At 39.8% G+C, this 26,792-nt stretch overlaps 1 long non-coding RNA gene across 1 annotated transcript; it reads right to left on the bottom strand.

Moving 5' to 3' along the window:
• Positions 1–18,292: 18,292 nt before the first annotated feature.
• On the bottom strand, positions 18,293–26,473 carry LOC309485433. Its single transcript, XR_014201191.1, has 3 exons — positions 25,785–26,473; positions 24,534–25,687; positions 18,293–23,454 (listed from the first exon to the last, which is right to left on the bottom strand). It is a non-coding gene; the product is annotated as an uncharacterized lncRNA (long non-coding RNA).
• Positions 26,474–26,792: the final 319 nt, after the last annotated feature.

Raw genomic sequence — 26,792 nt, 5'->3', positions numbered from 1 at the left:
CCGTGTTATTCAATCCACTTCCTCCTCTTTTCAGATGCGTAGGCCATTAACAGAGCTATGCATGGGAACTAGGGGCCTGCCAGGCGAGTGCTTTATAGCGTCAGGCTACATTTCCTGGGGCTCTGACAGGCAGATAGCCATACAGAATGTGAGGGTGATATGATAGAAATAAACTCTCCATATGACTCGATAAAGATGCATTTGAATGCAAAGTTCTGCTGAACAATTGTGGGAAATGTTACTTTTAATAGTAATGCATAAAAGTTTGTAAGTATAGGGCCCGATGTACTTTGTTAATATGAAGTCATTTTCCGTATCAATGTTTATCCATAATTTGATTTATGCATTGCATTGTGTTGTGTTTTAGGGTTAAAGGAAACGACAGTAACGGATAATATCCTGGCAGAAAATTGCCAGTTAGCTTTTCCGTTTTTCTACAGATTTTGTTCTTACAGTGTATGTTACAATATTTAATCATTATAAAAAGTAATTGGTGCATTTCTACATGTTATGGAAAGTTTCTTTTGCATTAGTTTCTCACGCCTACTTTTTCTCTCTTCTACAGAATGGCTTGACTAACAGAGCAAATCCACCGCTGCTCTGAGTCTGCAAACTGTTAAAGGGATAGTTCACCCAATTTCTTTTTTAAATTCTGTTTCATTTCCTCACCCTCATGTCATTCCAAACCTGTATGACATTCTTTCTTCTCGGGAACACAAAGATACTTTGTACAGTTTTGGTAACCATTGACTTCCATTGTATGTGCAAAAAATCTTGAATGTACAGATTCCTCACAATATATTTGTATGTGTTCCATAGAAGACCTGAAGTCATGCAGGTTTGGAATGACATACATTTTTGGGTGAACTAGCAATTTAACACATCAGGAGCCGTATGAAACCTTGTGGGCCAATAATTCCAGGCCCTTGTTTAGACCTTGTATCAAATCAAATGCTTGTGAGTGTACCGGTCACATTTTGGTTTGCGAAACACAGAGTTCTCAAATAAGAATGACAGAAAGTCAGATCAAACTAGCAACTAAAACTCATTTCAAAAGCGGGACACTTGATATCTTCACCATTCTCTAATGGACAGCTCACAGACTTTCTCATTCCACTATTAACATGGTGTCTCCAGCCAACACAATCAAACCTTGGTACAAACAGTACAATTTTTCTTCTCACTCAAACCATAGTCGTGGCTTTAAGGCAAGCACACTAGATGATCGAGATATTCCTTCGTGAAAGAACATCTCAGCATCGACAAATACAGCTGATAACTACAAAAACATTGTAATCGATTTGAGGCATGTATCAGCAGTCGAAGAATTCAAGAATGCCCTATACATGACGACTCGTTTTCCTCACTCTCGCTCCGCAGACCACCACCGTTCCTGAGCCTGCCCCCTATGGCCTGCGGTTATTCAACGTCCGCTGTTTTTCTCTGTTTACTGAATATGCACAGCTAGCTCCTTCGCCTGGTCAGAAGGGTCTAGGTGAAAGAGACCACCACGAGCCCCACATTGTGTTGACTCAGTTGCCTTGCCTCAGGCGCGACAACATCCCCTGAGGAGAGTGACAGTTCTTGAGATTTCAGACCCTCTTCCCTGATCCCTCACTCCTGTCAGGGGTCACCGCTTTCCAAGCCCAAAGCTTAGCCTGTTCCCCTCCCTTACTTGTAAACCAGTTTAATCTACCTCATTGTTTGTCTGAAGACCTTCTCACCTTCCTCAGAGTTCACCCATCAAAACATTGTCAGACTGCCAAATGTCGCTTCTTGACATATTTATCCATAGGCCGTCCTGAGGTCCATTCTGTGAACGCTGATGGACGTGTAAGGTGAATTTGATCGTTGTGAAATCTAAATGTCTTGATAGAAAATCAAATCTGAAATCAGATCAAATTCAAGGTTATAGAAAATAAGAAAAAAAAATTTGCAGAATGTTTTGTGAATCCAGCCCCAGTTGGGACAGGGATATTTCAGCAGCTCTTTCACTCTGTTAGTTTATTCAAGTCTAGATATCGTGACTCAGGCTGGGTGGAGTGTGGTGTGAAGCGTGCCACCGAACCTCAGCACCGACATCTGCGGGTTAGGAAGCGTCAGGTTAATGCCGAGCGCCTCCTATATCTTCCCGCTCTCACAGAGCACAATTCCAAAAGTTGAGACAGATCCCATAACACTCTCCAGACGGCAAATGAGGGACAATTGAGGGGCAATCGTGTTGACGCACCCTCATCTGCATTGATTCCAGGGAAAACTGTTTACTGGCCAAGATGGATTGGATGAATTCCGATTTGTCCAGTTTAAGCCACTGGATTTGTCATTCTCAAGCCTTTTCGACCTGAAAGAGCCTTTTACTGTGCCTAAAATTGGCGTTGTCACAATCATTATTTTATTGTATTGAAAATCACTACTTATAGCATTGACTTATAAAATATATCTTAGAAGCAATTATTTTTGTAAGGCAGAGCATTCCTGGTGTGTCATTGTTGACATCTATCATGTCCAAAATGTGATTACATCACATGACTTTGGTTGCTGAATGGTATGCTGGTCACGTTCCACATCAGTTGTAATGTTTTATTTAGTTAAGATTAAGTTAAGATTAAACCTTGCCAAAGATTTGATGCCATATCTGCATCTCCAGTAAAGGTAAATGGATGTGGTCGCGGGCGTGGACCAGAATTCAGTCTTTCAGTCACGGCATTTGAACATTTTCCACATCAGCTAATTTCCTCCAATCCTGTACTCCTCTTCACCACAACCATTAGTCTTTCCGCTCTCAATCTCTCCGTCCACAATCACTAACTCACCCTCTTTCTTTCTCTTTCTCCCCCTCTTTATCCCCCTTACTCATTTTCGTTCTTTCTGAAGCATGGCGTCTCTGCAGCCACAGCGAGTTGCAGGCCAGTGATGCACCACAACAACCTGCTGGTGTTCACAAACATATCTGACTCACCGTTTAGCTTGACTCACCATTTAGTCAAAATTCATTCTTTACACAAGTAGAATCTGTTCCAGAATTGGAGTCCAATTAAGTAATGTATGCCTTTGTCTTCAGCAAAACCAACTCAATACCACTGGAGGAAATTAACATAAAATCAGGCTTGTACAGATGCCCAAAAACATATTTGGACATTTATGGTTAATTGCCACATTTGTATATATGCATTTCACAGCATTAGATCAAATATCAGAGTACATCTAACCAAGTGGAATATGCAAACAATATTTTTCTTAAAATGAATGCTTGGTTTGATATTTTGTTATACAAGGCAGGGACATTCATGCATTTTTAAGTGTGGCTGAAGTGTCCCCATACTTTTGGGAGGATTCTGTTAACACATTACAGTATTATACAATACAGTATTTTTTCCTGTGACACCTTTTGCATGTTACATCATAACACCAGTAGGTGTATAATAAATAATGCAGCAAAACTTTGACCAGAAGACACAATAGTTCCCTCGAGAGGTGAACAAATGAGTTGAGATCCTGTACAGAGCCTTAGGGCCAATCCCAATTCACCCCTTGGCCCTACCCCTCCGTTTTGTGTGTGCACGTGAAGGGGTAGGGCTGTCTCAATTCTCTTTTGGTTGGAGGGGTGGGGTAAGGGGAAGGGCCAGATAGCCCTTGAAACGAAGATTTTTCGGGACCACACTTCAAACGAAGGGGTATGAGAAATGTACCTGCATACACCGGCTACAGAGGCAACATGACTGCCAATAATCATTTTCTTTGTCACATTAAATCTTGTGTTCATATTTACGGTCATGTTCTTCAAAGAACGTTAAAGTTCGTTAACAATATGACGCGTGTAAAAAGCAAAAGTTTGAAGCGAATTGGACGCGCGAATGAGGCGAATTCGCGTCCACCGCACCGCCCAAAACGCCTCATTCGCGCCGCAAGACCTCCAGACGCGCGTAAACGCGTCGTAACGGTCTTAACATTGAAATCACTCGCGCCAGACGCTCGCGTTTGGTGTGAACGCAGCTTTTAGGCGTTGAAGATATCGTCATCTCCGTTTTTTTCTGCAAAATTCAGAAGAAAAATACAAAAAATAGCTGTAACTCATGCAAGACTACAGCTGACGACGGCATCTTGGAAGTTTGTATAATGACGATGTATAATGACATGTAACGGTGTAGTAGTGGTGTCCCATTTCTTAGGGGAATATTTTCACCCCTACGCTTTGACACTCTGTTTCAAGGGGCAAGGGTTAGGAGTAGGCGAAGGGGAAGGGGAAGGGGTATAAAATAGAATTGGGATTGGGCCTTAGAACGAAATGAAATCACATTGTGCATCACAGCCAAGACTTAATTAACTAATCATTCTATGAGACCCATTAAAGAATTGTTCAAAATGAACAAATTGTTCATGAATTACCAATCAGTTGCTTGGAGATGCAACAGTTAATTCAGCTTTATTTGGGACTATTTTCGTTGATGGAGAGAAAATATACAAAATAACTGATATTTGGTAGAACAACATTCTATTCGAATGATATAGCTTCATTTTAATATGTAGGTATGGGCACAGTAGTTGTTTGCAATGTTTTACTCATTTAATCACCTTAGTAATTACGTTCAGACAGCTAAAATGTGAAATAAATCTCCTTGTGACACTTATTTACTGGTGGGCAGTTTATCAAAGAAGTGATTTTTATACATTGATGGGTACACAATGAAAATATGTGAAATAGGCAGATAATACCATCGTCTTGGTGAAGGCTTATCTTATTTCTACCATAAATACCTGGTAATACACTGTGATATCAAACACCAATCCATAAGCACAACCCTTTCTTTGTTTCTAAGCTGTTCTGAACTCGTTCTCTACAGTATGTTGTCTTACTTTTTTCCCAATCCAATAACTACTTAAAGGTCATTAATTAATTTCCTGTTGTCTTAGTGGAAAACGAGGGGAGTTTTTTCCACTGGGCAGCTGCTTTTTGTGTGTGTGTGTGTGTGTGTGTGTGTGTGTGTGTGTGTGTGTGTGTGTGTGTGTGTGTGTGTGTGTTTATTGTGTGTTTATTGTGTGTTGTTCATTGTGCTTCTGGACACCATGAATCATGCTTTTCATAAGGCTGATTCAATGCAGTAAAATATGTTCCTGACGACTATATTAGAAACAGCTTCTTGAGAGAGTGAAAAATATATTTGTTATATCTTTTTTTTGGGGTGGTGTTGTTTTCACACAGGCAATTTTTCTATTGCCAAATATTCTCATACTCTTTCTATGCAGAGAGTATAGTCTGATTCATCTGTTATTTTATCTGTCCATCTAGTTGCATGTTCAAAAGGTTAGTAAGCATTGCCGCAAAAAGTTCAAGGATATAAACAATATTTTTGTCAATACGTACAGTCACTCGTGCAGATGGAGCATAAACTATTACTGCATTCTCGCCCCCAAACCAGATTTAAACGATTAAAATCCAGACTGAAGTATTCAATTACAACCAGAGAGTTTTATAAGGTAGATCTGCATGACCTTTTAACCTTTGTTTCAGATTTAATACATTTTTTTAGGCTATTGCTTTAAACCTAGCAAAGTGAATTATTTTAAAGCAGACTATGTTACAAATCTCCAGATTCCTGTTTTGAGTCCAAATTTCCTTTCTATAACACAGAGACACACAAATAGCAGCAGTGATCAATAGGCACGAGTGCACACTTTGGCAAAAGCGTGAGGAAACGGAAATGCCAAACGGATTGCCACAAAAGTACATCCAAATCAATGGCCCAGAGCCTTTGGGTCAGATGGAAAATGTATTGAGCATAGGGGCAGACAAACACACACATTCAAACATCGGATCATCAGAACATCGGCTGTGTTTACATCCCACACCTTGTTGGGAAATCTCTCTGAAAACTGATTCATGTTCACTTTCCTGTTATGTGCTTACAGTTCACTGAGCTGAGAATAAAGCGGGTTAGTGAGGTCACACCAGTCAGCAACCCAGTTTTTCCTCATGGTGGAGTCACTTTACAGGCTGTGACCTGTGGAAATGAAGTGTATTAAGATGAGAATGAGCTGTATTGCATGGTTCAGCAGAGCTATCACAGGCTAAGTAGAATGGATCTATTAACTCTGTTATCTGGTATCAAACTATAGAAAAGTATCAAAGATTTTACATCAGGGTTATTACTAATTTGTAATTACTAACCTAATTATTAATACTAATTACTAAATTGTTTATTGAAATAATGATGAGTTAAATATAAATATTAGGTGAAAAACTTTAAATTTATATCAGTTAGTTGCCAAGGTAACATTTCTGATTTTCTAAGTTTCTAAGCACCAAAATTACTAACTGAAATAAAATTAAAAGAAAAATAAATCTGAACCAAAACTAAAACTGAAAAAAATAAAAAAGAATATTTACAAAAAGAATAATAAACATGACAAAGCACTTAACAAAATTTCAAAAAATGTAACTAACTTTTGAATAAAAAAAAAATAATAAAAAAAATAAATAAAGGCTAATTCAAAATATTAAAAACTATAATTGTATATAAATAACACTCAAATAGCATTGGTTAACATACTCAAGTTTCGGTAGGGTTGAGCAAAAATAAAGAACTGGATTGAATTGGAATTCGTTTTGGAATGACAGGAAGTGGAATAACAGGTAATGGCACTCTGGGAAATGAAGGCTGCATCCGAAATCGCATAGAAGGTAAAAACACAGTTCTCTACTAGTAGGTGAAATACAGTATGTGTCAAAAAAATAAGTACTTTCAAATTCACAGTACCCGGAAGACCTACTTTACTATCCCATGAGGCCACAGGAGAGGATTTTGTGAATGGCAGTGAAGCGACGCAACTGATGCTGATAGGTCACATGATAATGACAATATGGTGAATGTAGTACGTCCAGATTATATTCACACATTTAAACTATATAGAGAACGAACTTTTAAGTAATTACTTGTTCAAAATAAGTACCTACTCAAGAGAGAATGTGATTTCGGACAAAGTGTTTCTTCACTCTGGTTCATAAATCTGTCTGTAAGCCTGTGAGGTCAAAAAATGTTGAAATTTAAAGACTTTTTCGACTTTTTCAATTAAAGCTCAATTGAAACTCAAAATCATCTGGAATTTAAAAAGCATTCTCAGTTTAATTCTGAATGGCACACAACCCTGGATTGCATGCACACACACAATTTCACAAAACATCACAATTTTAAAACGACCTGATAGTTCCAGGATTTCCATGAGCTCACTAGTTGTTGGAACCAAGCTAATGAGTCTTGCCATCCAACTTGCAGATCTGATGCAGAACCAAGCTAAGCAGGTTAGTCCCTAAAACTCATGCAATAAACCCTATGAATTATACACATGTATTTGAAAGCCAGTCCATTAAAGTGGAACAATGCCACAACATAAATCAAAGGTTGGCTGATTCTGTGCCATTATAAGCTGGACTCTCCAGAGCACCCCACTCCTGCTGAGAGCTTGAATGAGGTCATATAGTTCAGGAACCTAGTCATCGATAAGCACAATAGACTGTGTGCAGATCCCATCCAAGCCGAGCCGAGTCGCACCAATCAAGCTTCTGGGAATGAACTTGACACACATTCAACTTCCTTTTTAACCTACTGCCCGGTATTAAGCTGAATGCAAACTTTCCTTTGTTTGGCGATTCCAATTGACCATAATTCTTTATTGCCAGGAATCAAGCAATGTCGGAAGTGATGTGTTTGGATGATGTGGTATCACGGAAGGCTGCCATTGAGGAAATAGCCCTTGAGAACTTGCCAATGCCCATAAGGGACATGAGCTTTTCTGCTATGCAATGTTAATTGAATTTTGCTGAGACGTCCTCAGTAGGAATGTTTGGGATATGTTTCTCAGTGTGTGCTTTCTGCAACCTTTTTCCATAAACCACCCTCTCCAGCTCCTCCATTTGGCCTCAGACCACCTACAGCTGGCCTGTCAGCGAGACCACTGGGGGCTCTCCATTCACTGAAGATGTGAAAATGCGAACACGTGTGTTTTGAATTCACAATCATTTCCAAAGGTGTCCCTTTGATTCTGAGCAGATATGTTTTTTTCCTAATTTAACTATGCAGCAAATTTCACATATCAGTACAACTGCATTTTGATTGAGCAAGTGATTGAACCTTGGACAGTGACAACATTTCCTGCTGTCCACACTCGCACCTGGCAGAGAGGGTGGTGACATCATGGAAGATCTCTGGTTTACAAAGCTGGCTTTACATTGTCACATGCCTCATAACCCAGTTTTGTTATGGAATAACAAAAGCCATAACCATAGAAATTAATCAAAGAAACTTTATTAAACAGGTACATCATGATGACTAAAATAGAAAATAAGTGAAACACCTTATGCCAGAAAAAGTAAGGTTCAAAAAACAAGGGGCGGATTGTGCCTAAATCAATTGTTGGGTGCAATTAAAAAATCAAAAATGTTTTCCATTGTAGAACTACATTGTACATGGTGGAATGCTAAGAGGTGATAAACAATGCAAGAATCAGAGGGGCACTATGTTATGATTAAAGTTGGGTTGAAGGAAGGTCACTGTATTTGGAGGGATGGGAGGGATTAGTTGTTCTAATAAGAAGGTTCATTGTGAGCACAAGCCAGTGCCAACTGTTCAGTGAGTAGAAGACAAACAACAACACTGAACAGCAATAGGTGTGGACTGGTGAGATCTACTCACAATAACATTCATAACGCAGGAGAATCAAAGCCTTATGGAGATGGCATTCACGCAATCTCATTCAACCAATCTCACGCAACCATTCATACAGTCAAAGACTCTGTGTGGATCAAAGACACCATGAATGAAGATCATAATGCAGGTGCTGCTATTACCAGGAAACTAAGACATAATCACTTATCATTATCAGTATATTCCAACAGATGCATGCCACTTTTCCCGCCAAACTCCTTGTTACCTTGTCACTATCACAACAGCATGTTCGCATCAAAGGATTACAACATCCTCCCATCTGAAAATTTATTTTCATTCTTTTTGTAAGCCTGGCTGTTCTTAAAATAAAAAGGTACTTCAACAGAGCTGCTTCCAGAGATAAACCGTTTTTTTTTTTTTTTTTCAGGGGATCTTCAAAGCATTTGTACAGCAGAGAAGATTGATACAGCCTGAAAAGGATTTATAGTGTTCATTACACAGTTTCTAGGTAATGTCTGACAAAATAAGAATGTCTAATTATTTTCTGAAGCCCTTGACCCCAGCATGCCTGTCTGTACCTTCACACTGAATGGTTATAATGCTTTTTATGCAAAGTTTTTTAGAACGTCTTTCAAACCTACGCACATCCACAAAGGCTCAAAGTCTAATTTGATTTGCCGTCAAATATCAATAAGGATTTAATACTCTGAGCTGTGTTTAACGAGTCATTATACAAAATTGATGCCATTTGTATCCCTTTGAGATATATAGCATAAAAATAACCATGCGATAATCTTCTGTATAAGTTCTTACTAGTTGGTCAGACAAAAATCATTGCAATGTTCTGGGAACTTTACTTATTTAGCAACTGGAAGTCAATCACTGGCGTTAGAGGAACGTTCTGTGTTTGCTACTGAAGACAATTATATGCCAACATTTTTATATATGCGTTAATTCAGTTTGAAATGCACAATGCAATTTATTAACACATTATTTATCTGCACAGAAAATGTGGCTAAAATCTTGGTCATAAGTTCATAAATATGCTCATTATGAAACTTGTTTCTACATGTTGGTGCACTCTCTCTTTCTCCCTCCCCCTCTTCCTCTGCTTGACTTAACCGTCACCGATATTCCAGCTGGGTCTAATTTCAGTGGCTTTTTTTTCACCTGTTATTATTATTTTTAATCATAAATGTTTCCTCTCTTGGTGATGTTAATATCTGGAAATACACTGATGAAGCCACAGAACCTTCACAAGTGTTTGCACGCTCCATGATTAAGGGCGCCTGGAGAGACTGCGACTGGGCCCCAGTGTATAGAGCGAGAGACGGCCGCCATGGCAAGCTTTCCAGTAATATCTTGGATAAATCAGGTGTGATGGCGGAATGGAAAAGTTTGGTCTCCGACATGTTCACCTACTTTTTAATTCTCTTTCCAAAAATTTTTTTTTTTCCTAGCTCTGGGGTTAATCTTTTCTGCCCTGTTACCATTCATTGCTTTTATTGGCCAAAAGAAAAAAAATAATGAATTAATAACAACTTTCACTCGGAAGGCGTGAAATAGGATATTTCAGCAGTTCATCTCTCTTTCCTATTCCAGTAAAAGCACAGGCAAAAACAACCATTTACTCACCTTCACAGTGTTAGCACACACACTAAACCCACTCACATGCTTTTGTCCAAATGGGCTGTTTAGTTGTAGATCCAGTCAGCTTAGCACGCTAGCTGTCCAAACAGGGGGGGAAAGGAATAATTAAAAAAATAAAGACGATCCACTGAGAATCAGTGTCGGAAAACAAAGTGAGAAGACACGAAATTCAGCTCCCTTGATGTTGACATTACACCAGTGTTTATTTTAATTGTCAATGTTAAAAAAAATGGAATGCAACTTTTATTTTTCACAGATATATTTGGTTCTGGCAAGACACATCCTTGTTTTTCTCTGGTATCATCGAGTTGGACAGGAGCTGGTGACTGCTTTCAGCTGTGAGGCATTAAGAAAGGTGAGAGACAGAGCGAGCGAGCAGACCAGGGCCATGTGCTTGGTCATGCAGAGGTCTCAGCATGCAAGCAAAGGAGTTGTTGCCATCAGAGACCAATTGCTCTATCATGTGGTGTTGATGTTTGGAAAGGGAAAATGCAAATGGAGTGTGATTTTTGGATGACCGAGCTCCTTTATTTTAATTTGCGAGTGGTATCACTTTGGCAAATTAGCATATTTCTTCCTTGGCAGAATAGCGGTTTGGGAAGTAGATTAGGTCGTTTTTCTTTTCATAGCACACTTTCGTGTCTCCATGCAGTTGAACATGCATCTCATTATTTAAGGCTGAATGTATTAAGGCACTGGCTATTTCTACTCGGTGTAAACAATATGTTTATTTGTTGCAATTTACTGTACATTTGACACAAACATTACCATGAACACTAAGTGCAAGTACTAATAGATGCTATTCACACAAAATAAAAATAGAAGTGATTTGCTATGTCGGAAGTGGATGGAGTTAATGAAAACAGCATCCGCCAACACTAAATACACTAAGTATTGTGAATCCTCAAATTATCTACTACATTTGCCAAATTTACCAGAGCTTTACTGTGTGGAATATTGTATCCCATGATGCAGTGCACTAACACGTTAACACGTTTTACACAAAATAGGATTAAAAATGCAATAGAAATACAGCTCCTTTTTATCTGAATGAAAACTAAGATCTCCAAAACTGTTTTTCATGACCACACTTCAATAACATATCAATAGCAATATCAATATCATATTTTTCTAAAGTAAAAATCCACATAAGCTAAACTCTTCATTTGCCTCTGAGCCTGTCAGTGTTTCCTGCACAATTTAACCACACTATGACAAGTTGTTCGTGCAAATTTCGTATGCGCCTTATTTATTCTGTGTACACACAGAGAGAAACGGATGTGGAGCAAATAGGAAGCAGGATACTGTGACAGGGTTCCCTCCTGACTCACACTAAAATCGCAGAGGGGTCTAATTAAAGCCATGTTCCTTTGGGTGAGGCCTGAGTTCCATGGATGTATCTACAAATGCTACAAATATGAAAAACTTTCTTGGCTGCCGAAGGGCAGTACTGAGTATTGGCTTGTTTGTCTGCTGTTCAGAGATGAAAAGCAGTGAAAACAAACAAGAGAGAGTGGAAGTCTAAAGCTGTCACGACCATGAAGAATTTCTGGTGGCAGATTCATGACAGATACCTACTTCTGTTTTATCCGTCTATGATAAACATCCAACCAACCAACAATACATCCGAAATAGCTATCCGATCGTGAAAAGACCAGGTGTAAATGCCCTCCAAAATGCTTTCGATACGGATTTAAATCCGAGGAGGTGGTTTGAGACGCATTCCAGAAAATGGACCAGTGTAAATGCATCTGGTTGTTGAAGCCACATATGTAAATTTGACCTATCCCTAAATGGTAAAAAATAAACGTGTGAGAGCATGTTATAGCCAGATATGACAGCGCTACTGCAACACACATTGCCACAGATGAGTAGCCTATCTCTTCAGAAAGACCTGAGAGTTCAGTCTCACAGACTCTCAACACACAGTCATCTTCATTCAAAGTAATTGCAGCTCATGTCTGTTACTTTCGTTGATGTGAACTCCGTTAAACTTGCATATAGCGTGGGAATTGAAGATCAGATTTATATTATATTATGTTTTGAGGAGACACATTTATGTCGTCAAGTGATGGAAGAGGTTTAACAAAACTTAACTTATAGATTAGCAATGTAGATCATGTGCTGGTGCGAGGTCATTTATCTGAATGAAATACACCACTCTTACTTTTACCATAGGTTGCCGACACCTGATTTAGAAAAAGTTATTCATGCAATATATTCTGGGAAATCAAGTGTTCTACAGTATCTGACTGTATGTATCTATCTGTAATCCCTCATGTCCTACTCGCCCTGCTCTGAGGAGGCCTTGAACCCGAGTCTCTGGCATAGGCGGCGGGCGCTCTAACAAGGAGGCTAAAGACCATAGTCTCTAGTGTCAATCGCTAGAGCGCCTATCTATCTATCTATAGAGAAAAAAGGTGAATAAAATGTTTTCTGGGAAATTAATCTGCCCAAAGCCGCTTTAAAGCAAGCCTCCAAGGTTAGCAAAAAAAAAAAAAGCGCAGTGCTGTGGTACGCAGGGAAGGAGACCAGATGGTGCTTTTTTTTAAGGGATGTCAATGGAGGAGATGCTTCACTACACTGAATAAACTGCTTTTGAGGGAAACCAGCTTATCATTTACTGAATCGACAGCCTATCGGCTAATCTTCAACATGTTGCCCATAAACATTCGTTTTGGATTTATCTATTTTTAGAGTCACTGACAAATTTGCGACAGGTAGGATTCAGTTTATGGCAATTCTCATTCTTTTCTATGGTATTCGTAGTCGTACAACAAAAAAGTCAATGACATCAAGGCTTCAATGTGATTGGTAATCAAGGCACACGTGATCCAAGTTTCTGGAATGGTAGATCCACAAACCCTGGGACCTCCCATAATAATCTGTTCTGCCTGTCTGTCTGTTTGTCTATCTAGAAAAATGTATGGGAAATGAAGTGTTCTAACTGTCCGTGTATTGCATGATTCTTTTTTCCAAAACTAGTTCAGTGCAAATTCATCTACTTTTATTGGGTAATGTTAGGGTATTGCCTATGCTGATTGCCTATGCAATGCTACAACAAAATAATAAACTCTAGCACTACCTAGTAAATTAGTACCTACCTAGTAAATAGTAAACTACTCTAGAGTTTATTATTTTGTTGTAGCATTGCATTAGGCAATCAGTACTCTGATTGACATGACCAATGAAATCTTAAGAATTGGCTGAGGGGTGGAGAACTTGTTTAAAAATGAAGTGTTCTATCTGTCTGTCTATCTATCTATTGAGAAAAAGGTATGCAAGTAATGCATTCTGGGAAAGGAAGTCTTCTGACTGTCTATCTATCTATAACTACAGTGGACCACCTAGAGAACTTGAGAATGCCATTAATGTTCAGGAGAGGTTGGCAGGGACTGACTAAGTCTGATGCTGATGGGATGTGAGGCAGAGCACTCTAAGCAGAACAGAACAGCTGTGAAAACAGACCAGTCTCACAATACAGACCAGAGCCATGGACTGCACACTACCCGTGTGGTCCAGCCTAACCAAGGATGACATCAAGGTGATCTGCAGCAGGATCCTGACATCTACACATCTTCTGTCACAACAAACAACTGCTGATTCCCAGAATCCCCAAAATAGTATAATTGACGTTCTATAAATGATCAGTTTAGCACGTAGATGCGCTAAATAATCTTCTTTTTTTAAAATAATTGTTAAGAATGAACTCCAATAATCATAGCTGTACGTGCAAAGTGGACTTGTATTCTATTTCTAGACCCAACGGGTAAAGGAGTCCCTTCCAAAAATAAACATCCGAGCAGAAGATAGATCTTTTGAGAATGCTGTGCCCCAACCACAAAGCGTTCACGCTATGTTCGCAAAAGGCACAGACTAATTAATCTTGGGCTAATTAAACAAGCTTCTATTAGCGGCTAATTTTCTGCCATGGAAAGTCACCTTTTGATCCTGGGATCTAAAATAAGCCTGCTGACAACAAGAGGAGAAAACAGGGTTCAGGCCAATACAAATGAATTTCCAGCTGCCAAAACAGATCAAGCATGGGATCCTGGCACACTCCCTGCCACTTAATGCCACATGCCAAATTTTTAATCACACAAGACATGCATGTGATTCATGAGATTCAGGGATGTGCCATGCACATGATAGATGAAATCGATGCAGACTCTCCTCTCGTGAGAGTGTTTTCCTTCTCTAGACACAGACAAGTGTATGCTAGGAGATTAACTGGCACACACAAACAAACATGATAATTACACCTACATCTCATTCCATATGATGTAGTTTTATCTTCCAGCATCAGCTCTCAGCCTTCTTAATGTGGTTACAGCCCCGTAATTAGAGTATATGGCTTACTAATTCCCAGTTTCCCAGTAGGATATTTTAAACACTTTCCATGGCTGCACACCTCACTGCACTTTAGCAAAGAAACACTGCATGGAAAAATCACTTTATCTACCCAACAAATTACAGATAGATTAGAATATTACCTTTACGATCACGTAAAAATCAACACTGTCATGAATAAATCAGCATAATTGCCATAATTGGGAATATGCATATCAGCTTACTAGTTCTAGTTCATCTTTATTATATATATATATAATTTAAGTGAATCAGTTTGTTTGGATGGTTCATGTAAATAAATTGGTTAAAACAATTAATTCACCAATGAGGATAAAACTGAGGCCTAAATTGACAGTGCTATCACAGACACAGAAATCGTTTCAGATTTGCAGACCAATCCAGCAGTTTGATGGAAAAATTACATCGTGATGGGTCACGGATGAGTCACCAGTGTTGGTTTGTGAGTCTGTATGAACGCAAGACATCTGATGAACGGGATATTATTGTACTCATAATGTTCATTAAAGTAGCACAGTAGTATGCACACCAATTAGGCTACTATGGAACAACTATAGGAAAACATTCACATCAGTGGTTCTTCTCCCACAGCAAATCAAACATGCAACGACACAGAAGATTAAAAAGATGCATCAGCTCTGTTCCAAACATTAGTGACATTATAAGCCTGTGAAATACACAGGATACTTTCACCAATGGCAGGTGAATTGAGAATATTTCCTACTGGCTACAAAACTATTTTGCATCATTTTTATTGAAAAATATTTAGTCTTTATGCCAATGGAAAAGTTTAACAGTTTTTTCCTTGCATTTTTGTGGCAAACAGGGCAGGTAATTGTGTCACGTCGCAGCATTATATATTAGCCAGTCTCGTGTGAAACAAAACCTCTCGTAAAAACATTTATACACGTTTTGGTGGCTTAACGCAAGTAATATATCACATATGTTTTGCAACATGGAATTCTAGAGGAGAAAAGAAACACTTTAGGCATCCTAGATAAACTTCTGATGGTAAAGACATTTTGTCTATTTTTACACTAATGAAAACGGTTCCAAACAATCCCAAAAATGGATCACTCATTGCCAAGCAAAACACAGAGTCGGGGTCCCTGGACTTATGAATTGACTCAGATGCACTCGGGTAGACTTTTACTCAAACTTGACAAGGACTTTTGGACTTTGACAAAATGAAGATAAGACACATTGGGCCCTATCTTGCACCCAGCGCAATTGACTTTGTACACCGACGCATGTATCATTCCTATTTTGCACCCGTGCAAAGCGGACTTTTACGCACGTCGGTAAGTTAGGAAATACACTTGCGCTCCCGGGGGCGGTTCAGCGCAAAGAGGAGGTGTGTTCCGGCGCAAACGTTCCTTCATGCTATTTTGCAGGTTTAGAAAACAATTGCGGCACTAACCAGGAAATTTTTTTTAAGTCAGTGGCGCGTTGCGCATGTTATTCATATGCTATTTTAAGGGCGCATGCTTGGCCATAATCAATGTAGCGTGTGCACAACGCGCACTTTGATTCTCTCATCTACACAGAAGCAGCAGTTTTCATTTTTGCAAATCATACATTATTACGATAGATAGATAGATAGATAGATAGATAGATAGATAGATAGATAGATAGATAGATAGATAGATAGATAGATAGATTTATTATAAAAGCATACATCTAGCTTACACATTTACCCAAATTATCATACGCCTGTTTAACCGAAGTTAATTTGGGTGGGTTTCTCCATCCCCAATGTCCCTGACGAGAACGTCGGTCTCCTCGGCTGTGAACCGCTCCCGGCGCGCGCCTGGCAAATCCGCCGTTATAATAGGAATCCGCTTTAGAACAAGCGCGCCTGCTCTTAAAGGGAATGTGAGATGTCACTCTGATTGGTTTATTTCACGTTACGCCCAAACCACACCTATGAATAATGAAGCTACTTCAGACCAACCCCTTTTAGATATGCGCCGGGCGCAAGAGGCATTTATCCCGCCGGTATAATAGCAACAGCGCCCAAGACCCGCCCACAAAGTTATTTGCGCTTTGCGCTTGACACTTGCGTTTCAGATCGTTAAAATAGGGCCCTAAAACTCAATTGGTTAGGACTTGCACACGAATCGGACTCGACAAGGTGGACTCGAACCCAACACTAAAAACACAAACTCTGTGCTAACTCTACTACGGTGTTCTGCAGGGATGCATGTTCACGTTAGGGGAACATGAGGTCAGCACAAGGCCCATGAGGTGTCATCGGCAGCGTGTGAGAATCAGTTAAACATTGCTATGCCTTCGTCTGTACATCTTTACTCATTAACACGCAGCATGAAAGAGAACACATGGCAACAACACGTCTCTCTCTCACACACACAACCGTCTGCTCATGGGAGGGGAAAAAAGAAAATCGCATGGCCTGAGAGCCAGACACGCAAGCTGATATATCGCGTTTGTGTGTTTTCAGGAATGGCTGCTGCATTTCATTTTTCATCATTTCCCTGCCCGCTCCGTGGCCCCCGACTCTCAGGGCCGCCCACAAACTGAGGACTTCATACCAGACAAGTGCATCACCTCGCGTCGGAAAGAATGAACACATAGCTCTCTAATGTGTTTCAAATGAGCGCAGGTATTTTGGAGAGAGTTGGCTTCTTGAAGTATCCCATGACACCCCGTACAAGCACCGCGTGGCCCTGAGGAATTGTTTGGGCGTGCGGTGTCATTAGCATGAGACGTATGTACAACAATTTGCTAGCATATACAAATTACAAAAGCAAAGATAAATGAACACCGAAAAGAAGACAAACACTTTGTAATCTTAATGAAGCTTGTGGCAAATATGAAAGCCTGTGGTCGCCGCAGCTGTTTCCCACTGAAGAACATTATAAACCATTGCTTAGACGAATGAGGTCTATAATGAAGTCAATACCGAAGTCATGAAACTGTTTTACAGTGTGCATATTTCAAGGTTTTGATTGATGCGTCAATGTGCTAAACATGTGTTAATTCAAAACATTAAAAAACTTGTCTACAAATCCTTTTGGACTCAACAGTAGATGCAACCCAATCCGCACGGTGATGTTTGAAGTGAGCTGACCTGCGTGGACTCTGGATGGTACCCGCTGAGATGACAGAGCAGAGAGACATCAGGGCCACTTGCTCCCCCTCACAACATCTCCTTTAATTATTTTTATAATGCAAGTGAAGAAGTGAATGGAAACTATGTGCAGCCTCCTGTGGTGGTGGAGGGGGTTGTTTCTTTCCCCTTATTTTTCCCCTTCTTTTTCTGTGGTACTACTGGAGGGGTTTGATCTATAAACACATCAGAACTTTCTCTTTCTCTCCCTCTTTTTTTTGGGGGGGGGAGGGTGGTATGACTGTGAGGTCTAGGCATTGAGACATTGTAAATACATTTCTGTGTCCAAATACCTGTCCACATATCTGACCTCCAGTGAAAAACAGGAAATCGTGGTTTCTGTATTTTTTTATTTTTTTTATTTTTGTTGTATATATATATATATATATATATATATATATATATATATATATACAATTATTGGTCTAAACCAGGGGTAGGCAATGCCGGTCCCAGCAGAGTTGAGCTCCAACCCTGAAAAAAAAAAACTCACCTGCCTGTAGCCTTAGGGGCTTTTTGGTCGTTTACACGACAACTGAGTTTTGGGTGCCTAAAAACGAAAAGTTTTGAAAACGGGTTTCAAAGTGCACGTTTTTGAAACGCTCTCCGTGTAAACAACAAAAACGCGAATTTCTGAAGACGATGATGTCATGCACATGCGTATTACGTGTTCAGTCTATCGTGTTCCATCGCCATCTAATGGCCTGGCAGCAGAATACAGCGTTTTTATTCGTTTTCGCAGATCCGTGTGATTGGGGATCGTTTTGACAATGGTGTCGTCTGTACGTGGAAAACTGAAAGGAAAAAATTCTCAGTTTTAAGCATATCATTTCTGATATGCCCTCCGTTGATCTCTTTTCACATTGTACTATTGGTTCTGAACCCTAGTACATTTTGCATCATCAACATGAGTACCAACGGCAGCAGTTAGATTTATTCATGTTTTTGTCTTGTTGTATTTTGTCTGCTGCTCCCTTCCACAGCATCACAAACCTTGCATTGTACAGTCTTTTTCTTCTTCTGTTTCAGCTATGTGCCCTGACATTCACCTTATTTGTCTGTGCTGTCCTTAATGTTCTCATTAGCATCCATCTCTTGGTTCTATCTCTCCCTCTCTCCCTCCTCCTCCTCATCGTCCATCCTCACTTTTTCCCCGGTCAGCATGTCATTATGCTTACCCACCAGAATGTGGAATCACTCCACTTCATGCAAGCAGAAAAACCACAAGTTGTTCTAGCTGGAGCGTGCCCAAACACTGCCAGTCCTGACAGTGGCTTCAGCTTGCACTTCCCCTGACTTCGTTCTCCTCTAGGAAATTAGAGAGGAGGGTAAAACGGCTCACGAGTGCTCTGTCTGCTACCTCTCGCAGTATGTTGGCACTCATCCATGAGGTTTTGTTCTTCCTACTAGAGGATTCAGAAAGCTAACGCCATGAATGAAAGGCTCAGAGAGATGCGCTGTAAGAGCGGTGGTCAGGGGCCAGATGCTCTCTGCAATGGTGCTGGTCAGGTAAAACTCTACAACGGGTGCTGCTGTGGAGTGCCAACAGAGTGATATCATCCTTCCTCTACCTGAGAGAACTGGCAGTGATGGTTGAATGCTTTTACTGGATGTGGATGCATGAGGGTCGCAGTCAGGTTCGTGTTCCAGTACGATCTGACCACACGGGCCTGTGCTCCCTCACAGGCCATAAAAACCATGTCCAGACGCCTCGTGTATTTGCCAACAGATTAAATCGGCGAGGAGATGATTTCCAATATCAACCCTTAGTGGGAGAGCCACAAAGCGAGAGCAGCATTAAAGTCACAATGACCAGTGCTAAGCGTCATCAGCCAGTTCTCCGACACCTGCAGACATGGCTTGAAAAACCTCTAGGATTGGAATGAACCATCTTCACATTGTGTGTGCTAGAAATGTGCTGCCCCAGCATCACCAGAGCCGGTCAAAGCGCCAGGCCAACATTTCCCATTACGCTAACAAGAAATATTTTCATTATTCTTTTGGTTTGTTCATTTTTTATTTGTCTGGTAACAGCACATGTCAAGTATTCACTGCTCAGCTCTTTCCAAGCCAAGAAATGCACAACAGTGAAAAGAGAAGAAAAGAGAACGAGAATATTGGGAATATTAATTTCCCAAAGTATGTGGATACAATAAATATCAGGCATCAATGGGTCATTAAAACATTTTGCTACCAAGGCAAAAAGTCATACGATGCAGTAGAAAGTCACAGACAGCAATTGAAAATGAAATTCCGTCAGCATGTCATTGGGACACCTTTTTTTAACTTTTTTTTACTAATATGTATCCTTTAGGGGTGGACAGAGTTTAAAAGTGTTCGTTTGAGGGTCTTTACCACTGCAGTTTTTGAACATTTCTTTTCTGACAAAAAAAACATATACCATATCCATGAATCTGAACTGAATAGACATGTGGAGGTTAGAAAAAAATGTGGGTGCCAAACAGTAAAGAACCGATAATGCTGCCTTGTTTCTTAGTATTTGCCAACCATTTGGTAACAAGAAACATGACCTAACAAACTGTTTCTAATGAGAGCTATTTCTGCCCCTTACCCATAGCGCTCTCCTGCTCAGTTCTAGCGGGTAAGATTTACTGTTTGGTTTGGAGTTCAAAGCCATAGCAGTAAATTTTTAATTTACAAAAGAGGACAGGAGAAGTGAACAGTACCCTTGTTATTAGCCGTGCTGTTGCGTTTTTTCTTCTTTTTTTCCTCCTTTTTATTGCAGGGGATTAATAAGACAAGCACTGGAACACCCTCAAAGCCAAAACTTGACTGCTCAAGACCTGCTTAACTCGCTAAATCAAAATAAATTATCTTTAAAAATGTAAAGCTATAGATGAGCGCTTGGACATCAGCCGCACAGTTTAGCCTTCGCTACCCAGAACCCCAGGGGGGTTTAATGGGTTCAAAGAGGCCAGCGAGGTTGGAGAACAAATGACTGACACCAAAAAAGAAAAATTATGAGAGAGGGCAAAGAAGGTCATACCTCCATCCCAGCTTAAAGTGCAGCCAGCCAATCATCAACCAACATTGCCAGCATCATACTCAGTGAGTGTGCAGGGGTGAGAAAGTCTACAAAGCTACAAACTCATTCAGTTCAACCTCAAATGACCCATTGGAGATTGAGATCTCTGCTTTACTTAGAAAAAATTTAAGAAAAAAATCTGTCATCATTTAAACACCCTTGTGTCATTCCAAACCTGTACGAATTTCTTTCTTCTATGGAATGCAAAAGAAGATATTTCAAACAATGTTTAACTAAGCTTTCTTTCTCAGTAAATAAGGCTACTTAGAATTTTGATTTAAAAGACCTGTTTGTGTACAATTATTATTGTTTAGGGCAGCAGTTATGATCGAGAAGCTACGACACATACATGTAATACATTCAGGTTTATTTTACCTCACCTGTTTGCCTAGTATATGGATTATAGTGGTTGGGATTGGGAAATTGTCATTGATCAATCCTTAATTATATCTTTCATTACCAGGGTTGTGTGCTAAGAGAAAAGAGGGACATGCAACGTCCATCATAATTATGAAAAAAAAAGTCACCTAAACACATGAAACAAGAATCAGCCTTCAAACACAGAGATTTGTCCTATCTGAACTAAATATTGCGCAAGCACTGACCGCCTGATAATTAAAAAGATATTACGTGTACGAGAAAGCGAACAGTGTGGGAAAATATCATGGAAAATATTAGCAGGATGGAAAATGTTACAGGTATTTGGATTCCATGAGATACTGTAATAATATAAAGCACTTTGCCTTCGAGATGACAAAACTTCCAGCAAAACATTAGATCTCTTCAAATCCCACCTACTCACACACCACACACATAAACACACACACATACACACTTCCCTAATGAGTTGGTTTGGCTGCTGTTGTATTCGGGCAAATTCGTGTATTATGACATAACCCAAAGCCCTCCGACAGACCTGAACTCTGAAGCTGTCTGATTTACAAAGGCCTCAGAGGACTCGCTGAGAGAAATACACTGTTTCTTTCCTGAATTTCACTTTCTCTTTGTCTTTCATTCTCTCGCTCTCTCTGGACATCTAATTGTTTAAGGGTATCAAATTCAAGTTTAGAAAGAGGAAAGACCAACCTCAGTTGTGTGACTAAGTGAGTGTAGACAGGACAAAGAATGACAAAGTGTAAAAAAATGTGGGAGTTTTAAAGAAATTGTGTGTGTTTGAGAGAATGAGAAAGCAATGGAGAAAAGCGTGTGAGTGGAGGAATAATTACCTGCAGATGTTGGTCTTTGTTGGGGGGTATAAATCTCTAACCACATCAGAAATTATCCATAAAATTTACAGCTTAGGAAAACCATGTGTGTGGCTATTTAGCACCCTAAATCTACAAAGCCTTCTCTAGCATTCTCCCAAAACAGGACAGCGAGACGAGGGGGGCAACGTAACGGAAGGAAACGAAACCAGCTCTCCCCTCTTAATTGTTTTTTATGTAGCCAATGCAACCTGCCCCCTTGCTGACATGTGAATGGAATAAATCATCCAAAACAGCTAAATATACCAATAATGTTAAATCTATCCTGCTGCAAATTAAAAAAGTTCCTTTATAGGGGGGGTAAAAAGTGAGACTATCAATCAGTATAATATGGAAGAATGGCTTAGGGATTTGTTAGGACTGGGTAAGATGTACTATACATGTCGTAATTTAAACGAGAAAATATATGTGCCTGTAAAGCTGTTGCACAAAGTTTCCACCGGAGCTGGAACCAGTCGTACATCTGAGATGCATAACTCCAGACGCATCATTCCACTGGTTGTCTGTTGATTTACACAAACATGTGGTTCTGGGCTACTGTGCACTGACTGACAGCATTTGGGAGCTTGATAGCAGTCCGAAGGCCTAGAGCGTAGCAATGAGCAATGGATCTAAGAGGGAAAGTCAGCAGAGATGATCAAAAAAGTCAATGTGAGATTTAAGGGTTGAAATGGAACAAAGGTGACTGAAGGTTATTGAGTTCAAAGTCACATTTGCTGGTGCCTGCATTGGATATAATGATAGATGCTTGGGATTATCACTATGTTTGCAGTTCTTAATTTCAATTGAAACCAGAAGAGGGCCTTTTGTGACTGAAAAAGAAAAGGAATAAACAGTTGTAAAGAGGCCAAGCGACAACCCATACATTGCAGAAAACAAAACAGGGTAAACAAACTGTCTAAATATGTTCACCATGGTCCATTTCTGTATATAACAAAGTGTATAAACTATATATAATCACATCTTAATAAGATATGTCAACATTTTAACTGCTTTAAAGTTTTTATTTTTACATTTGTATCATTAGATATTTGAGTAAGTTGAAACCCAATACTTGCGTTTAATTCTGCAATCTCAATTTCTGTCGTCACTGGCGCGCAATGAATTCTGGGGTAGGCGAGGCCTTGAAGGATCAATTTGTTGTATCCTTCATTGCACACGAAACGAAGGACGCGTTTGCAGGAGCCTTCGAATTGGGGCAGCCTTCGTCGCGCCGCTGTGACACAATCGACCTTTGAAGGGTGCAGCCTCTGAATTGGGATGCATCTATAGTTCTCAAAATCCAAGATGTTGGCCAATCTCATGGGGAGAGATTCTAATCAACTCTACATGAGGCTAGAAAGCAGAGGAGAAAAATTTGAGTCTCAGGAGTTTGAAAAAAGTAAAACTTATGCTGTTGGTAGTTCGAGATCATCTGAGTGCAAGTGAGGGTATCTGCAAGTTAAGAGTAATGGGTGTCCTCCTAGGGTGTGGAGTAGGGTTAGGGGTTAGTTTCTGTTGTACTGTAGCATTGTGTACTTTTCGGCATGCCCAATAGGACCTGCAGCTATCCCTGTCTCTCTGAGTGCCATACCTAAATGCTGGTCACAAGACTATTCAGACCCTCTCAAATAATAAAAATGACTAGTGGGTAGTGTGCATGCTTTGAAATGCTGAATGGTGGCAGCAGATGTTAGTTTTAATCCTCATGCCATCTGATTTTGACATCAAACAAAAGCTTTGCTGGTCTGTGAGCTAAAGATTTAAACACCTTCAGGTTGTAATGATTTGTCAGGTTATGATTCAATTTCTGATGATCTGTCAGTTATGTTTTAAAAATATAAAAATATGTCACTTGCGCAACTGCATTATAATTTTATACTACTAGGCCAAAGAACTACAAAATCCACCCACTTGTGTTACATAGGGTTACACATTGCAGTGCTGGTTTCTCATGATAAAAAACAAAAACAAAACATGAATCATAGCAATGTAATTTAAAAAAATTCATAGCAATCAAAGCAAATGTGACTCCAATATTTTATAATGAGAGTCTTGATTTCATTGGGACATTTGGACATTGGTGTGCCAAATTTCACCATACAGCTCTACGGATTACAAAAGACTCCAAGCAAGAAGATGAAAAAAAAAAACTGGCTGCTAAAAATTATTTAAACACTTGTCAGAATTGTAGTTTTGTTTAACTGTCAAATTTAATCTTGTCAGTGCATAACCTGGAGAGCAGCCATGTTTTGCCTCATTGTAGAATCATCTGAAGGTGACATCACCGTTATTGTTGAGAGGTGTTTTTTGTTTTGTTTTTTTTGTCTAAGACCAACCACTTTAATGCACCTTTAAGAGAAAATCTAGAGAAAACAAACAAACACAATTGTACAAATGCTGTCTGCTGTTGTAATTGCATCCCAGGTGCTCACCTCCTGGTCTTAGTGATGGAAAATGCTGTGGGAATTGAGCCAGTGTACTTCCCTTCAGGCTCCTCTGTTCTGCTAAGGGGAGGAGGTGGGAATGGGTCACAAAGATGTGGCTCGAGAGAGATGGATGGAATGGTCACCCTGTCCTTGTGATGATCTCTTGAGTATATTAGATGGCGTCAGTAGGCTCTAGGAGGTAATCACAGTGTTTATTGTCACAGGTGGACCACTGTGTACGACTCTGTGCTGGAGACCCAGCTGTAGGGACCAGCGTCACTGCCGGCCAGTGCGTGTTTGCGCGCTAGTGTTTGTTGCAGTGTGTACTACACACTGCCAGAGGCCTTCTTTCTGACAGTGCTCTGAAGTAATCACATTTGACCTTACAAGAAAGAGCATGAGGGTGTTTGGTAGAAAGCTATCAGAAATATTCTTCTCTGCTCAGACATTTGCACACATGGCGACCTTAAAACCTGCTTTGGTAGGGCAGTGTGAACTAGCCTTGTTTTAACTTGCTGAGTGATAAATTGTGTCAGTATCATCTGCAGCTCATTTACTAGTGTTTATTGCAACTGCTATACGATCATGTGCCTGAAAACCCAATTATTACAAGTCAGCCCTCTGGATCAAATGATGAGTAGGATGTGATTCAAGATCGAAAATGTCAGTAGAAAAAAGATAACATCTCCGCAGTGGCCCTGAGTCAAGTCAATTTTCCCTGCGGAGACCAGGGTAAACAGCACCAGCAAGAGGAGTGGGATTTGATTTGGCCTGTTCGACAGAGAGAGAAAGCAGGAAAATGATGGACCGGGGTAGAGCGTAATTGAAAATGAAAACGATGGCGCGATGAGGTCTCTGCCAGACAGTGCGGTGAGTCTTGGCTGAGCTCTTATTTCTCCTAAACAGCTGATTTCCTCCTCATTCACATACTCCATCAGTGTCTCTGTGTGTGTCGGTCCTGACTCCTGTCCACCGAGTCTCTCGGTTCATCCTAGGACAGACTGTCAGAAACCCAGACGCCAAGTCTCCACCCAGACTAGCCCAGTGAACACCAATGACATCTACAGGACCTCTCACTGTACTCGCTCACTTTCTCTCTCTGGAGCGCTGGAGTCGACAGAAGGTTAGCCAGAGATCTCTCACCACTGTCTTTATAGACTCTAATAATACAGAGAGAGGGAACGAGAGATTCTTTATCATTTCTTTGAATCACAGTGAATTTCAATCTAATCCAACCTTATCCAAACCCAACATTACCACATATTTAGTATTCCTCTCCAGCTGTAATCAATAATTGGGGGTCTTCCTTTGTTGTCTCTTCTGGTTCTTCTAATGACTCCATTACGAGGCGTTATCATATGATTTTGTCCCTTGTTTGGCATTGTAAACTTTAGGAGTAAGAAATCACAACCTCTGCGTTAATATAATCTAGAAAATCATTATTATACTTAAGAACAGTTAATTCAAAAATGTTGTCATCATTTACTCACCCCTTTGTCATTCCAACACTGTATTATTTGATTTCTTTAGAATGGAATGGAAAAATAAGGTATGCAACAAAATGTAAAATTAATATGAGTTGAATGCGTTTTTTTTTTTTTTTTTTTTTGTGCAAAATAACAATAATAAAAAGTGTAATCAACCATTTTACTCAAGGTCAAAGTTTGAGATAAAAACTGTTAAAAAACAAATTCATACACATTATTTTTATGTTGAAGCTCAATGAGGTATTATAATGAAGGTTTAGAGTCAACCACTGAGCAGGCAATGGAAAGCGTGCAAGCTTAATTGCTGGAAACATTTACATGACAATTCTTCTCTGTTTTTTTTCTGCAAATAAACCAGCAGATTTTCCAAAGCTATGTGCGACAAATATGTGTGGGTTTGTGAGTGTCTGTGTGTTTGTAAGAGTGGAGAGAGAGATACTAAAATACTAAAATACAGTCATTCTGTATGACTCATGTCAAGGGCTGCAAGGATAGTACACACACACACACACACACACACACACACACACACACACACACACACACACACACACACACAGAGGGGATTTCTTTCAACGAAACAAATTTGAGGTGAGCATAACAACAACAGATGGATAGAAAGAATTCCAAAGACATGTATCAAATGGCAGTTACTATTATGCAAAGTTTGAATCATAGGTCTGTCATATTTTCACCATGGAGAAAAATATTATATAATGACAATAGAACATAACAGTGATTATTAATTTTTTTCAGCAGCCTGGGTTCCAGGAGTATT

Source organism: Leuciscus leuciscus (genome assembly GCF_965113295.1).
Source record: "Leuciscus leuciscus genome assembly, chromosome: 21".
NCBI classification, from domain to species: domain Eukaryota; kingdom Metazoa; phylum Chordata; class Actinopteri; order Cypriniformes; family Leuciscidae; genus Leuciscus; species Leuciscus leuciscus.
This window is presented reverse-complemented; position numbering and strand designations above follow the sequence as displayed.